This window comes from Ambystoma mexicanum, chromosome 6q (assembly GCF_040938575.1).
Source record: "Ambystoma mexicanum isolate Mex_15411 chromosome 6q, UKY_AmexF1_1, whole genome shotgun sequence".
NCBI lineage: Eukaryota > Metazoa > Chordata > Amphibia > Caudata > Ambystomatidae > Ambystoma > Ambystoma mexicanum.
This window is the reverse complement of record NC_090937.1, coordinates 704,017,751-704,030,533: the sequence shown is the minus strand read 5'-3', so window position 1 is coordinate 704,030,533 and position 12,783 is coordinate 704,017,751. Positions and strand designations below refer to the sequence as shown.

General features: G+C 46.5%; 1 protein-coding gene across 1 annotated transcript in view; it reads left to right on the top strand.

Annotated features, from left to right (window-relative positions):
• ABCE1 (ATP binding cassette subfamily E member 1) overlaps positions 1–12,783 on the top strand; it is a 670,940-nt gene that overhangs the window by 193,788 nt on the left and 464,369 nt on the right. The window lies entirely within an intron of this gene.

The window sequence follows — 12,783 nt, the reverse complement described above, 5'->3', positions numbered from 1 at the left end:
CGTTGTTCAAGTCAAGCAAGGCCACTGATTCAGCCTCTGGGCAGGGCCAGGCCTCATCTAGGACTGGATGGTCCGAGGAGTGGACTTCCTTTGGGGGGTCATCGATCCTATGAGGACGCCCGCCCGCGTGGGTCCAAGAGAAGGCCAAGCTCTGATGCTGGGTCTGCAGCTGATGCAGGTCCCAAGTTGGGCAGAACGCGTTCACCATCACAATCGGCCTCCACAGTGAGCCTGCTGATGAAAGGGGCCTCGTCCAAGAGAACGTCCCTATTTCCATCCAAACTGTGTCAGCGGATAAACCGACGAGGGACAAGTCCTGAGAGGACTCGTCAAAGCGAACTAAGACCTTGCAGCCTGCCAGGTCAACTGGAAGATGGACACGGCTACCACGGCCACGGGCACAGACAAGGACAACTTTGTCCCGGCCGACAAAGAAACTGACACGGACGAGCCTCATACGGCCTCGCCACTGGACAAAGTTGTATCTTTTCTTTCCATGATGTCCAGGACCTCTGAGCTGTTTCAGTTGGTTGCTGAAGAGACTAAGAAAGAGGGTTTCCTTTACCAGACGCACGAGTTAGGAAGAAGGACCATGTCCATTCCCTTCCTGGATCACATCTGGAAGGAATAATAATAATAATAATTAATAATAATTAGGCTTTTATATAGCGCTACAAACCCTCAGGTATCTGAGCGGTGCTTATTATTACCCACGGTGTGTGGTGCTCATTTATCGACCTCGGAAGGATGAAAGGCTGAGTTTGGCCCCGCCGGGATTCGAACCTGCGTTAACAGGCTCTGCACGGGTGTCAAAGCGGGCGCTCTACTCGCTGTGCCACTTGACCGGCTATGGTCCAGGAAGGCCTGGTGCTAATGAAAAACGAGAGTAAGGCCCTGGCCAAGCGTGACAGATTGGAGAAAAAGTACAGGGTACCTGATCCAGCGCCCAGGTGCTTATTGTCTCAGCCCTCGCCCAACTCGGTGGTCCTGGCCACAGCCAGGAAGCGTCGGGAAAACCCATAGTCGGCAGCCATGGTTCCTCCGGACCAGTAGCGGAAGAAGCTGGATGCAATGGGCAAGATGATCATTTATACATCAGCCTCTACCATCAAGGCAGCTAACGCCCTAGCCATTTTGTCCAGATATGACCAGCAACTATGGTCCAAGCTGGGTCTGATTCTAGACTTCTGCCCGAGGACAAGAAGGTTGAGGCACTATAACTTTTTCAAGAAGGGGAAGTGGCCTCGGACCACGCCATCACAGTGGCAGTAGACATTGTAGACTTTGGTTTCCACCAGATGGGGAACGGGGTGCCTTGTGTCGGCAAGGTTGGTTGAAGGCAACAAACCTCCCCCCAGACTTTTCCACCCAGACTTTCAGGCTTAAGTGCTGGATATGCCGTTGGATTGGGGAGGAAACCTCTTCGTCAAGGCAATTAATGGGTCTTTGCAAGCAATAAAAGCTGACCCGGAGAAGGCGTGCTCCCTGGGAAGCTTAAGGCAACGACAGCTGTCCTCCTTTCGTTCATCCAGAGAAAAACCTGGCAGATCTTCCAGGCGTTATACTACCCCATACAGGCAGCCTTCACGCTCCTCCACTAAAGAAGCATATAGGGATCGCTCTCAAGGCAGTGGAGGACGGCATCGGCGCCCCCCCACAGAACCCCCCACCCCCCCTAACCCCAGGAGAGGTGAGGCTGTCTTTCCCGGTTGCCAATGTAAAGCCACTCTGATGCCGTATGTTTACACTGCTCATTTTTAGATTCACCTTGTATTTTAGGGTTCTCACTTATTTGCTATTTGCACAATCTGTTTTAGTTGAACTCCAGCTCGCGCTGGACATCAGCTATTGCTGATCATGTTTACATGTTATATTGTGAGAACGCTGCGTGTGCGGCTGTCTTCTTTCTTTGTTTAGAGGGGGCAGGGTCTTTGCCTCCCTTCTTCCCACTCACGGCCTCATATGTGCCAGAGTGATCGCCCGCGCAGCGGACGGGCACGCAGTCAGCACGCCGAAGGCAAGCCCGTCTGCCCGTCTGTGCACAGGACATGCAGGATGGGCAGCACCCTCTTGGTGCTCCACTTACACCCTGTAGGATCCAACAAAGTGATCTATCCTATGCTCCAGCCAATACTAGATGGGCGTTAGGTTTTATAAGATCGCCTGCCAGAATTTGACAAACGCGACGAGACTCACAAGAAACTGGGCTGCATTCCACCCGATGACACGCCAGTAACTTATTGGCCGCGCCGAAGGGATGTCGACTTCGCAACGACATACGTGATTGAGTGGTGCAACACGGCAACATTTTCGTTATGTGCAGTAGTGTATTAGAGCTACACACAACGCCATCAACTTAAGGTGTCACGTGTCCGTTCCTCGCGAGAGGGCAGTCCGAACTCTACCACAACTACAAGAAAATAACTGTTTTTGTATCGGACGCTATAACAGTTCACTTTTTGAATTATTTGTAAATTGTATGGGTCCAGGTGCCTTTGCTAAAGCCAGTGTTCGCGTAGTTCTTAAACGCGGTAGTTGGCAGAATAGGTGTGGAACATTAAATGTTCGCCTTGAACTATTCAGGTTGAGAGGCGGTAACTTTAGTTCCGCCGCGTAAAACGACCGATTGAGACATATCGTGCTTTTAAGTATACACCCCTGATGAATTTCCCTTGACCGCGTGTGTATGAAATGAGTGAGGAATGAAACATGTCGGGTTAAATGGGAGTGAAGTAGTGTGGAAGTTAGTAGTTGTTTGAGTTGTTATTTTCCTTTTAACCCCATTATTGTGGTTAGACTTAGTAATAATTTGATTTAAATTTTTTTTTTTGTGTTTATGCTGTAATCCTTGATTTTGTGGTTCCCTAGGATTATATGTGCACTCTTTTTCTCCCGGTGTACTTAAATTGTCACTGATGTGATTTGGTCGTTTCTGTGTTTTTTCGCTTTTTCTTTCTTGTTTTTTTTTCTTCTTTTTATGTACAAAAGTTTTTAAGGATTGTGTTAGTTTTGTATTAAATGATGAATTATGCCATGTTGGCATTTTTATGAAGTATATTTACCATTGAAGGTTAAATAAAATTGACAATTGTATAACTGGTCCAATTCCCACTGTGTAGAGCCTAAAATACCAAAGCACTAATGTTTAGAGATATGTATACTGTGTTCTCTCTACCCCTATTCCTGCCTTCTAATTAGTGAGGCTGGACACGTGATACTACACTGTGGACCATTCTTTAGTTTATATTTTTTAGGTGTTCCTAAAGTTAGGGGGTGTTTTGGTCCACAGTTTAATCCCCCCACCTCTTTTGTGTTCTTTGCTTTATAACATCCCCTGCCATCAAGAAAGTTACGCACCCTGCCATGTTGCAGTGTGCTTTACTTAAAACACGTTCCCTAGTTGCTCATTCTATGGAATGCCACGATCTGCTATCGTATAAGGCATTTGATCTTCTCTTTTTAACTGAAACATGGCTACGAGACACGTCTGACCCTGGTATTCAGCCTCTCCCTGCTAACTACGCACTGGCACATGTGGATCGTGTGCCCCCCCCCCTCCCCCATCCTGGCAGTAGGGTGGCCCTGATCCATAAAACCAACTACAGGGTTTCTAGTTTGGATCCTAAGTATTCTTTAAAAATGGAATGCATTCTGACCTGTATCTCTCTCTCTCTCCCACTTTTACTCACGGTTCTGCTGGTCTATCTGATACTGCATTTTATGCTGAATTTCTAGCATTGGTGCTTGAGCTGCAAACGAAATACCCCGACCTGATCACTATTGGTGATTTTAATCTGCCTGCTAATTTGGCTACGGCTATGCAGGTCGCCAATTTCACAGCTCTGATAGCTGATTTAGGCCTCCTTCAGGGGGTTAATGCTCCTACTCATAAATGTGGCAACGCATTAGATCTTATTTTTACCCCTCTTTCCTATGTTGACACTGCCACTCCTATTCCTATAGTATGGTCAGATCACCTTATGGTGCTCTTTTCCATTCCACTCAAAGCCCCTCCTCCCGCTGTTATAAAGCCTGCAATACATAAACGCAGTTGGTTTGGGGCATCCAATGTTGAGCTGATTAGCTCTTTACAAACACACTGTGGCAAGCTGCTCCTTGACCACTTTGGAAGCCTCTTTCACAGCTACTGCGGACGCATTGGCTCCTTATAAACTATGCAAACAGCGTAGCTGTCCCCCAGAACCATGGTTCTGGCAGGAACTTGGGGAATGCAAACTACACTGCAGGCAGGCTGAAAGAAAGTGGCGTCTCTGCTACTCTCCTACCCTTAAAACCCTCTTTCGGAGCACTCTCGCTGCCTACCACAAAGCAGTGGTGAATGCTAAGAGTTTATTTTGGTCACACGGTGGAAAGGACCATTAATAAACTAAAGCCCTATTTGAACTAGTTCAATTGCTCTCTACGCCAAAGATAGGACAAGATGTGGTGCCGCTAGCTCGAGATCTTTGACTCCCTCTCTACTTTTTTTTTTTTATGACAAAGATTGCCACCATTCGGGATAACATAAAAATCGAGGTTATGACATCCATAGCCAACACAGCTCCTGTCAAACCCCCTCCAGCTAGAGGGTCCTGGTCTACATTTCCCCTTTTCTCTTATTTGGATGTTTTGTCAGCCACTCATAAACTGAAATCTGCATCTCCTACAGGTGCTATACCCCTGGCTCTTTTACAGGAGGCGTCTGCTGACTTCATCATATTACCTCAGAAGTTAACGCTTCATTTGCCACTGGAGTGATCCCGTGCTCACTTAAGCGTGCCTTAGCCATTCCTCTGCTAAGAATCCCTCCTTAGATCCACAAGTGCTGGCCAACTATCGCCCTATTTCGCTTCTGCCATTCCTGATGAAAGTCCTAGAGGCATTGGTATCTCCCCTCTTATCTACGTTTTTAGAATCCTCCCAGTATCTTCACCCATTTCAATCTGGTTTTCGGCCTGGTAGAGGCACAGAATCTGTCTTGCATTCAGTGATGGACGACCTGATGTGCCTGGTAGATCAGGGAGGTGTCGGAGTAGTCATGCTATTAGATATGTCGGCTCCTTTCGACACTGTCGACCACTCTCTTCTCATCTCCCGGCTCTCAGAGGCTGGCCTCTCTGGCCAAGTCCAAGACTGATTCATAGCTTTTCTGGCAGACTACTCTCAATCAGTATCTCTCCCTCCTTTTCGCTCTGCCCCGGCCCCTCTTTTCTGTGGGTTTCCTCAGGGATCAGCACTGTCCCCTATCTTATTTAACATTTATAAAAGAGATCTTCTGCTCCTCATTCAGTCACATGGGTTTCATTTCACTTACGTGGACGATACCCAGATCCTGGTCCGTCTGGACCTGACCACATCTGAAACGGCCAACCGGTTAAGAAAATGCCTTGAGGAACTGGGGATATGGATTACATTTAACTGGTTAAAGCTAAACGGTAGTAAAACCAAGGTCCTGTTTGGAGGTACTCATCTCCTCAACTGTTCTGGACGGCTGATTTCTGGCATTTATACTTGGACCCCCTCCCCATGCCGGTTCTGTCAGTCAGGAACCTTGGGGTGTGGATCTCTGCCACTGGCCATGGATGAACAGGTCACTGCCATCTGTAAAACCAACCATTTCAAGCTCTGCGTTCTTCGGGAGCTCCTCCCTTTTTATCCCTACAGCCAGTCAAGCTCTGGTGGTTGCTGCCTTGGTCCTAAGTGTATTGGACTATTGTCACTCACTCTATCTGGCTCAACCCAGCTACCTCACTGGGCACCTACAGTTACTTGAGAATGCCACGACGCAATCTATTCTCTGCTCCCCTTTTGGAGCCCACATGACCCCTCTGCTGAAGCAATTGCACTGGCTCCCCATCGTTCACCAGATTATGTTCAAGTCTATGTGCATAGTACACCGAGCCTTTTATGGCGTGGGAGCAGAATTCCTGCAAGCCAAGCTTGTCCGCTACATGCCCACTCGTTCTCTCTGATCACAAGCACTCTGTGGGTGGCAGTGCCCTGTTTTAGGTTAGCCTGGAAAGGAGGACATGCCTTCTCGGTTGCAGCCGCCAAGGCGCGGAATGACCCGCTTCTTTCCTTGCGGGAGATCACTGACCACTTCGCTTTCCATCGGAAACTGAAAACTTTGCTCTTTTAGAAACAGTAATTCAGAAAGATTTCCTCATCTTTCCAGTGCCATGATGCCTTCGGGCGTACGTGCGCTATATCAAATACAGTTGGCATAACATAACCCCCCGCCAAGCAGGCCTGGACCGGCCGTGGCCCCCCACTTATGCACCCCAGTGGGAGGCCAGCTCGTGAAGTCCGTCAGCACGTGTAAAAAGATCACCACGGACAGATGGGTGCTGGACACTCTCGGGCAGGGGCATACCTTGGAGTTCCAGTGTCCTCGTATTCGGCAATACCACGACAAGAACAACCCGGACCACAGCTCTGCAAGAGGTGCGGGCCATGTTACAGAAAGCGATACAGAAAGCGGTGATGGAAACCGTCCCTCAGCGTATCTGGAGTATATTCCAGATACTTCCTGGTTCGAAAGAAGACTGAGGGGTTGGAGGCTGATCCTGGATCTGTGTCGTCTCAACGAGTACTTGGTCTCAAATGTTCCAGATGGTCACGTTGCACCACATCCTCGGCCAACTGGAGGAAGCAAATTTTCTGATGTTGGTTCTGGAAGACGCTTACTTCCCCATCCCCATTAACAAGAAACGCCAAGTTCCTACAATTCGTGGCTCGGGGTCAGCACTACCAGTTCAAGGCTCTGCCCTTTGGCCTGAATTCGGCCCGAGGGTCTTTACGAAATGCCTGGCCCCGGTGGCGGTGCATCTTCGTCTACAAGGTATCCATGTATACCCTTACCTGGACAACTGGCTGGTGCGTTCCCGCTCACGCACTCTGGCAAGCAAGCACACATCGAGCACTGCACGTCTGACAGAGTTGGGTTTCTCCATAAACTATCCAAAGTCCTGCTTGACGCCATCTCAGGGTGTGCTGTTCCTAGGTGCCCGACTCAACACTGCAACACATTTGGCGTCTCCCTCGGAGGAAAGGGTGAGAGCCATACTAGGCAAACGCAGCGTTTGTCATCAGCATTGACGTCGAAGGTGCGGTCCATGAAGTGACTGCTGGGCATGATGTCTTCCTGCATCGGCCTTCTCTGCGTCTTCAGACTTCACATGAGACCTCTCCTGGATGAGAGCTGGATGCAAGTATATGGGACCTTTATGGACAAGATATCTCTTAAGTAGGAGTTCTGCAGGGCGTTACAGTGGTGGGGTGTAAGACAGCATCTCGTCCGGGGGACTCCATTTCAAGTTTCTCCTTACCAGGAGACAGTCACTATGGATGCCTTTCTAGAAGGATTGGAAGCCCGCACCGGACAGTTGCACGCCAGAGGCCTCTGGCAGCCAGAGGAAATGGGCCGCCACATCAACATCCTGGAACTTGTGTTCTGGGCCCTCAAGTCTTTTGTGCCGTCCTGAAGGGCAAGCTGGTGAGGCTCTTCAGACACCACCATCATGTTCTACATCCGGAAGCAAGGAAGCCCAGGATCTGTGGCTCTGGGGCATTCGGCAGGGCACATCACTCATACTTTTTCACCTAGCAGGCGTCAAGAACACCATTGCGGACTCGCTCAGCAGGGAATTGTTCTGCCATGAATGAGAGCTTCGCCAGGACCAGGTGGACCTTCTGTTCATCAAATGGAGAAAACCCCAGATCAATCTCTTCGCGACGGTGACGAATGCCAAGTACCAGAAGTTTCCCAGCAGGTTCCCTCAGCTGAGGAGCATGGGGGGGATGCCTTCTCGTTCTTGCGGGAGGGACGGTTCCTGTACTCTTTTCCTCCTTTTCCACTCATGCTATGTGTGAGCCACACACTCGGACATTACCACTGCAAGATGATGCTTGTCGCCCCAACGTGGCCAAGGCAGATCTGGTATCTCGACCTGCTGCGTCGGTCAGTTGCCCCGTCCATCAGGCTACTGCTGTTACCAGACCTGCTCACCAGAAAGGGAGGGGCGATACTGCACCACGACCTGGGGTCGCTGAACCTGGGAGCATGGCTCCTGCAGCTGTATAGTTTGGAGGTTATGCTTTGCCAGAGAGCCAGAGCTTCACCAACGTTGAAATACTATGGCCATAAATGGAAGCATTTCTCCGTGTGGTGCCAGACTCCGAAGATAATCCCTCTGCGGGTCATGGCCCCTTCAACTTCTACACTATTTGCTTTCCTTGGCAAAGGTGGGATTGGCTTACCTCTATCAAAGGTGCACCTCGCTGCCATGTCCTCGCTTACCTCCGCTAGTGGTCGGACTTCACCAGTCTTTCAGTGGGGATGCCATTCTTGGAGCAGTCTTATGTCACGTTAACAGATTCTTCCCTGCTCGGCTGGGGTGCAACGTTGCGCCACTTGGAGGTTTTCGACCTATGTTATGCCCTAGACACGGATCGCCATATCAACTACCTCGAGCTTCTAGCAATTTGTCTTGCCTTGAATGCTTTTCTGCACAGTATCTCCAATAACGTAATTCGAATTCAGACGGGCACCTCTCTTGTAATGTTCTACGTGAACAAGCAGTCGGGGACCAAATCTCTGCTTCTAGTAGACCATATCATTCAGATTTGGGATTGGGCAGTTTAGAATGGTATTTTGCTGCAGGCAGTGCATATCCTTGGTCAAGCGCTCATGGTGTCTGACTCCCTCAGTTGCCAGTCTGTAGCACACCAAGGGTGGAATTAAATCAGTGCTGTCCCAAATCTTTGAGTGGGGGACTCTGTCGGTAGACTTGTTTGCAACACTCTCCTACAAGAAGCTTCTGCTTTATACCCCCATGGAAGGCCTGGGTCTGGGTTCCCTTGGGGATCCACCCAACCCTCCTCACCCAGCTCCCTCTGCGTTTTGTAAAAAATAGTTCTGCAATCTTAGCTCAAGAGTGGACTATTATTTCGGTCAGGCTGTTCTTAGGAACCTCTTTAAGTAGGGACGTTTTCCAACTGCCCAATGTATACATCAACGCTTCTCCCACAAGTATGGAGGAAAGGGGACATGATGTAGGAGTAAAACAAAGTTACTTGCCGTAGTGACTAACATACTCCTAGTCAATAGTCCCCTTTCCTCCCTACGCCTGCCCACCTTCACCTAAAAAAAAGTTCCCTCATATTGCTAATGTCTTCTAACCTTGCTAATGGAAAAGGACTGAAGGGTGATGCGCACAGCGGGACTCAGGAAGGCGAGGCTAAAGCCACACATGCAGGCCCCGCGTAAAAATAAATATTTTTGATGCTATCAAAAAGTGCTCTGGTCCCGTGGATAACTGGAATAGGCGTAAGTTAGTCACTACGGTGAGTAACTTTGTTGTTGTGTGTGTGCACATACTAGCACTAGGTCATAGCCTTTATTATAAGGTGTACCAACAACATGTTATTCTTTGGACTCGATATATAGACAATGTCTTATTGATTTGGAAAGGAAACTTTGGAACAGTTTAGGAACAGTGCCAACTCAAATCCAATGGGAATAGAGTTCACTGGAACCGCAAATAAAAACGAAATTAACTTTTTGGATCTCAGCATCTATGTTAAAGACAACCGATTGATGACAAAAACATTCAGAAAGGAAACGGAGGCAAATTCAACATTATTTGCCAATAGCTGTCACCACAACTCTGTCATTAGAAACATTCCAAGTGGGGAATATGTCAGACCCCGTCGAAACTGTTTTGAACAAGAAACCTTTGAAGTTGAATGTCATCTGCTCTCAAGGAGGTTCAAAGTAAGAGGATATGGCACTCAAACCATTACCAAGGCAAAAGTTATAGCAAATAATTTAAATAGAACAGAAACTTTAACTCCAAAAATGAAGACCAGTGACAAAAAGGAAGAGATTAGCTTCATCACTACATATTGCACAAACAATGGGGCTTTGAGAAACATCCTAAAAAGGAACTGGCATCTCTTAAATTTGGACCCACATGTGAAAAACTATATCAAGGACAGCCCATCAATTTACAAACGAGCAAGAACCATCAAACATATACTAAGTCCATCTTTACTCCCAGAATTAAAAAAGCCCAATATAACAACATGGTTACCAAAACTGACTAAAGGATTCAGAAAGTGCGGGACATGCTCAATGTATAAACACGCCGTTGAAAATACATCAATCTTTGAAGACAAACATGGCACCAGTTACATCTCAGATTACATTAATTGAACAAAATTTATCATATATGTCATATGCCAATGCCAGAAATTCTACATAGGAAGTACTATAAGGGAACTGAGAACTATAGTACTAGAACATATTTCATCTAAAGGAAATCAGAACATCAATTTACCACTGGCCCAACACTGGCAAATGAACACCAATGGAATGATAAAAGAACTCTGAGATTTGTAGGTTTGAAAAAAGTGACCCTTGGACCAAGAGGAGGAAGCCTTGAACTAAAACTAAGGCAGGAAGAAGCCAGAATGATCTGTAAATTCCATTTAGTGGATGATGTCTGGTTTGTTTGGCAAATGCATTACAGGGGAGGGGGGGTGGGTGGGTGTGTGTGTGTGTGTGCTTTTTCTGTAACGTAGACACATTGTCTGGTAAGTTTGGCATACCCATTTTTTCATAATTTCTACCCATACGATGGTACTTTGGAACAGAATGATATCAGAAAACGTAATAAGGACACACACATCAACCACAGCAACAATTAAGGACTCCTAGTTTAGGACTAGCATAACTCAACATTCACCCACGAATTGACTCCAAAAGGGGATCAATCCAAACAATGGTTCAGCCAAACACATGGAACTAGGAGAGAACTACAGACTGGTCCTCAAAAAGTGAAATCAGTATTCTGGTTTTCAAAATATGACTAATCTAATTAATAGTTTAGTAAATCACATTAAATGGCTTAATTTCCTTCACCTTACAGCATTTTTGCATAGAAACGCAATTAACAAAACCTAATTAACCATCTCCCGTTTTTCGCATAATACTAGGTCAAAATAAACGCACGTATTTAACAGTGCGATTAATAACAAAAGGATTTGAATAAAATTTGCATTTCATTTTAACTATCCAGTCAGTACGAAGTGCGTTGTCAAAGGCACGCACTCTACACATAACCAGTTGAATATCAGCCCAATACATGGCAGCTGCATCCAAAACAAAGGTAGGACTAGGTTGCTATGCAACCCAACCCAACCCAACCTAATAACAATATGGAGTCTATGGGCAGACTCGAATGTGGACCGATTTGCACAGAACACTGGAGACGAAGGTAAGAAGCCCACGGACCGTACCGCTATACTTCCTGAGTATCTCTATATTTAAATAGACGCACGCGGGTCCTCGTGCATATTGCCCACATTGACTTTGCATACTAAACGGGATTCTTTCATCCGAACGTGCGTAGCAAGCGCAACACGCGCTTTATGCTCCTGGCCACCACTTTGCAAAATAACTGTTTACGAATTACACTGGAAACCTCACAGGGAATTACAAACCCCTAGTGTGTGTGATCGGGTGTAAATGTCATACTCACCATTCTATACGGTTCAAAACACACACATTATGGAAACCGTCTTGCACGAATGAGCACATATATCAGTCCTCAACAATCGGGAATAGAGCAGAAAACAGGAACGCATGTTGTGTTGAAACAATTAAATATGGACAAGTCCATTTATGCAATGTGGGGGTTTTTCCAATAGGCTAACTGGGATTACTCCATGACTGGATGGAAAAGCTGTGAAGAATATTGGTGTATTATAAAAAGACCGGGTAAGGTGTTTAAGTACGATGCAACCTTGTGTGAACTAAATCGGAGAAAGTTACTCCATCCATTCAACCGCTTGCGTGATCTCGTACTGAAATAACCTTCTGTTTGTCCTCTATTATTTATTATTTTATTTCTTGTTTACCCACAAACCACCTACCCAACCCCCCTCCTAAAAATGGCCATCTGAATCTTACTTTCTATACACAATTGTGCCTTTTTTTCTTTTGTATTGTACATGGATACAGACAATGTTGATTTTCTTTTTTTACATTTGAACTTGGCAATGACTATATTAATTGCGAACAATTATGTTTTTTAAATATTTGATTTACTTTGTCAAACAATTGTGATTTATTTTGTATCATTGGTACCCAGCCCTGATTTGAAAAAGACGGTCAACCCGTTAAAACACGTGTTATCACAAAAGGGCACTTAAGAATATATAAACACTGAATTGCAAAAAGGCTTTTAGAATCTTTTTCTTTTGAACTTCTTTTTGAGAAATGGGCGCATTAGCATAATTTAGTGTAACCATCAAAATCAACCCGCCTTTATTATAACCCTTCACAAATGGGTAACTAGACTGTGCCTGTCGGGTTAAGGGATGGGAGTGCCAGTGTGGTCCCATCTGGAGTCAGAGGGAGGTTGCGTGTTTGTAAAGTTTCCAACACTACTTCACCATTGGTTGAAGCTCTCAAAAGAATCCAATTTATTTTCTTATGGTAATTTCTTGGAGTCCCTCAGCCCCCCCACACCGCCCCCCCCAAAATCCCCAAACTACCATCATTTTTGTGATTTCTTGCTTTGGCTTCCCTAAGCTTCTAAACTTGAGTCTCAGGGTGGCCTTGCTCATATATTGCATGCTGTGTTTATGCAGCCTAGTAGATTCACACTGGGCTTCATTTTTGCAAAGACCAAACGTTTTTGTTTCCTGATCACAAAATGGCTTCAGCAGCATGCTGCCTGAAAGCTGCCACCAACCAGTGAGGCACACGGGGAGCCA